We start from the raw sequence: 4,611 nt of genomic DNA, 5'->3' as shown, positions 1-4,611 counted from the left end.
GGTAGAGTTTTGACTATCCTGCAGATACCTAGTTGCTGGGGATGGTCCCGCTGCTGGGCATTTTTCCTTACACACATATCCCTCTGGGGCCAAACAATTGGTGTTGACGTGGAACAGCCCTGTACATTATTGGGAGACTAGGATTTGGGACGGCACAATATACAGCAGAGTTCCAGAAATTGCAGATGCCACAATGTACAGCGGAGTCAATATCAGCATTGTTAGTAATAGCTCAGGTTTTTTTTCAAAGTTATGAATTGATTCCTCCTTTTATTGTGCTAATATGTCTGGTCTTGACTAAGTTTAGACAAGTGCGAGTATATGCATTCGCTGGGAGTAAGTGGGGCATGTTCTGGTCCATACCCAGAGATGGATGCGACAATATGTATGGTCCCTGTGGTGCCTACAGAATCTTCAGCTCTGCAGCTGCGTCGAAGGCTTTGAACCAAGAGACAATCACGCCTGGCTCTCGCAAGACTGGGCTTCCACTGTTTGTGTTCGAAAGAGTCCATTAAAATGTGATGCCATTAATGGTAGCTCTGACAGATTCACTGACCTTGGTGTCAATTTGCCTGATGATTTGGCAGCCTCGCACCTTACATCTACAAAGAAAGATTGAGAGAATTTCTGCCTCCGCAACTGTTCATGGACCGCGTTCAACTTCAATCCACCTTCAGGGTCCTGCCAAATCTGGTCTGGCGATTTGCTAAACATGCGCAGATCTACTTCATCAAAAAGGAGTTCAAATGTCTTTATTAGAGTAGGCGCCTTTAAACTTTCGACGAAACGCTCTAGCCCGATTAGAGTCGGCGTAGTGTTTGGTATTATTGGTGCACTCACCTTTGCTTTGGGTATCTGTTCAATTGTAATTTGGCAGAGGCATCGGCTGCGGTTGAGGAGGTCGCCTGCGGATTCCCGAGATTCTTTCCTGAGAATGTTTAGTTACAAGGAATTGAAGATCGCGACGAACAATTTTAAGTCAAAGTTGGTGAGTGGAAGATTCAGCTCCATGTTCAAGGGATCTCTACGAGACGGTACGCTTGTGGCCGTTAAGAAAATGGAGGGCTCGAGACAAGATTAGAAGCAATTCTGAGCAGGAATCAGTTCTCTCAGAAACATACACCATGTCAATCTGGTCAGGCTTCAAGGGTTTTGTGCAGAAGAACGAGACGGCTATTGGTTTATGATTACATGCCCAACGGCTCCCTGAATTCAATTCTGTTCGCATGTCATTCCGAAGGCGAACGCAGATTACTCCACTGGAAGATGTGATTGGAGATTGCGTTAGGCACTGCAAGAGGGTTACTTTATCTTCATGAAGAATGTAGAGATTGCATCATTCACGGCGATGTGAAGCCCGAAAACATTCTGCTGGACAGTAATATGTCACCCAAATTAGCAGATTTCGAACTGGCAAAGCTGATGGGTAGAGATTTGAGCCGCGTACTGACGACTACGAGAGGAACAAGAGGATACTTAGCTCCAGAATGGATCTATGGTCTTCCCGCCTCTACCAAGGTGGATGTCTACAGTTTTGGTATCACCCTTTTGGAAATCATTTCTGGGCGAAGAAAGGTAGACAACTTGAATGTCCAAGATTCAAGTGATATTTACTTTCCTTCATGGGCTACAACCCCAGTTTACCAGGGGAACACGATTAATATTGTAGAGGAGGACGTTGCAGAGGAGGCAGATGTGGAAGAGGTAAGAAGAGCATGCATCGTAGCACTGTTATGCATTCAGGAGAACGAGGAGCTGAGGCCAAGTATGGGCCAAGTGGTGCAGATGCTGGAAGGGAAGATGGAGCCTCAACCTCCACAAATTCCAATATCCACGCTTAGGGTAGGAATGCCAGGTGACACAAACAGCTACAGTGACAATAACGTTACCGATTAGAACAATATCAGTGGAAACACTCTTTCTAAAATATTATGATAGGTATTTTCCTATTTGAATAATATTATGATTTGTGTATGCCACTTTACAATGTCTTTGAACTTTATTAGCACCCAGCGTACGGATTATATCTTTAAATAAGTTTGAAAATTAAGATAAGTTCATGTATAGTGATAAATAGGGTCTTAAAAATGAAGATTGTTAAATTCTTATAGCAATATCATAAGAGTTATATTTATCAGTGCACTTATATGATATTTAGTATTTTTCTTTTTTGAATCAGCATTGTTTCTAATGTTTAAAAAAAGTCATATAATTCAAATAAATTTCTAACAATTCTTATTTAAAAAATTTTATCATTAAAAAAATTCTTGTACAAAATGAACTTGAGAAGAGATTCTTTTGTTAAGTAATTCTTTTGTTTCTAGATAATAAAAGAAAAAAATTGTGAGTTTATATTGATCTCATGTTAAAGGTAAATATCATACATACTAGAAAGATTGTACTACGAAGTTACATTTACATAATGACATTAAAACATAAAAATTTAAATATGTGATTAGTACAATGTTAGAATCAAGTTCTTCATTCTACCAAGGAATCAAGGAATGCTGCATGCCACCTTTCTCAATAGTAATCACATTCTTGACACAATCATGCATAGCCCTGCAATCATACTGTCAAGGTCTGCCAAGCAATATGTCAAAATTATTCGTGTCCACAATATCACACAACACTTGATCCTTATACTTCACAATTTGAAAATCAGCAAGACAGTGCTCCCTTACTTCCAAAGCATGTTCATCTTGCAAACAACCAATCCTATCAGGACAAGGATGTCTCATTCTCTTCAAACTAAGCTTCTAGACCATCTCTTAGTAGCAAGATTATCAGTACTAACACCATCCACAATCACATTGCACATTTTACCACCAGATTTTCAATGAGTCCTGAACAAATTACTCCTTTGGCAAGGTTCTAGTACTCTCTTACCAAACAATTCTCATCAAGCCAACAAACTTGCTCCTTCCTCGGTTTCAATGATTAAGCATTCAACCTCACTTGCAACATCAACCAGACCAGCCTTCTGGAAACATTCATAACCTCTATGACCTTCTTTAGCATAACGAGAAAACATTACCTTTAAAGGCAGCCTTACTAACTAATTGAGAAGATCATGTGTAAGCCAAAAGGAACTCTTTGTCATAATTTATTACGCACCCATGTCATTAATCACTCTTGCAACCAACAAAAATAATCGATGATTGATTTTAGGAAGAATCCTAGTGCATTTGACTATGTTATAGAAGGACTTGAGTTCCAAGACCTCTAATTCTAGAGTTTTGTGTGTCAGCTACCACATAACACAAGTTCACCTAATTGGACTATGAGAAAGAAGGAATCCTAGTCTGGGAACTTCAGCCTATAGATTTGTGGTTCTTTTGTAAGCAAGTGAAGATCCTTTTGAGTAGGTAGTGAATTAAACCAAGAGGATGCCTTGATCTTGAAAGTATTTCTTGTAATGGGGAACTCAATTTGTATCATTCTATGTCATGATGAAGATGCATTAGACATAAAAAGGGAAGCCTCATCAATCAAATAAGATAAACATATTGGAATAGATCTCTTGTGATGTTTTGAATGCATGAGAACCCATCCATTCATTAACTAACTACTTCCCATTCTTGATTTTCCTAATGACTGCTTCAATGAGGTGGTAGTTGGTGGCACCTCATGAATAGGCTATTATGAAACCCTTAGGGAACTGTCTTCCACCTTTTTATTAGTGATACCTATTTCACAAGACAATGAACATCTTTTGGAATTTATGTGACCTCCAATCCCACCCTCACACTGGAACATCCTTGTCAATCACTTGAAGCTAACATTCATTAATGCTTGTGTAGATCTACCATGCATTAATATCATGAATCTTTTGAAATCCATTAACTTTGCTAGGCTCAAAATTTATGGCTTCTAGGACCTTGTGTTCTCCTATATCCTTCTTTTAAGATGAGTCTGCTATATGGGAGAAGACATGAAAACCTAAGAGCCAAAAGTAAGTAAAATAACTTTTGGTCAAAGACAAAAGATGGTATCTAGAAACTATACCTTAAAAGTGAAAAAAACTACCTCTCAATAGACACAGGAAATGAGGTCCCTAATCTTTGAGAACACACAACAAAATAAAATTATTACGAAACTATATAGGTAGTTTCAAATCTATAAAAAATTATTTTATTTTATTTGTGTCATAATGCCAAACCAGGTTGCCTAGACAAAGACTCTAACAATGTAGCTTACAATGCTAAGTTATTCTTGAGATATTGACAAGATTACTATTCAATATGTACTTGCATGATATATACATATATATATATATATATATATATATATATATATAAAATCCTATGTACCTTCTATATGAAAACCATTTGAATTTAAAATACCAACCAACTTGTTGTGAATGACATACCAAACTTAGGTTGAGTAAGGGAGATGCATCTTGGTGAGTGATCACAGGTAAGAACCACCTCTTACTAGCACTCAAGGCCATGTAATGGCTGCTAGCATAGCATCAACAAATCACCAGAAACCTACCAGAATTGAAGTCATATGTATAAATAACAATGACAATGTATCTCAAACTCTAACTTTAAGAACCAAAGCCACAAACTAGGCACCCATGAAGGTATGCCTTCAATCTCCTAGAGA

General features: G+C 38.2%; 1 pseudogene; it reads left to right on the top strand.

Moving 5' to 3' along the window:
- The first annotated feature begins 1,226 nt into the window (after positions 1-1,226).
- On the top strand, positions 1,227-1,896 carry LOC149566915 (G-type lectin S-receptor-like serine/threonine-protein kinase SD2-2 pseudogene; annotated as a pseudogene).
- Positions 1,897-4,611: the final 2,715 nt, after the last annotated feature.

Source organism: Cupressus sempervirens, chromosome 3 (genome assembly GCF_028749045.1).
Source record: "Cupressus sempervirens isolate cs-2001-9-10 chromosome 3, ASM2874904v1, whole genome shotgun sequence".
Taxonomy (NCBI): Eukaryota; Viridiplantae; Streptophyta; class Pinopsida; order Cupressales; family Cupressaceae; genus Cupressus; species Cupressus sempervirens.
The sequence above is the reverse complement of the archived record's forward strand: the minus strand, read 5'-3'. Positions and strand labels throughout refer to the sequence as shown.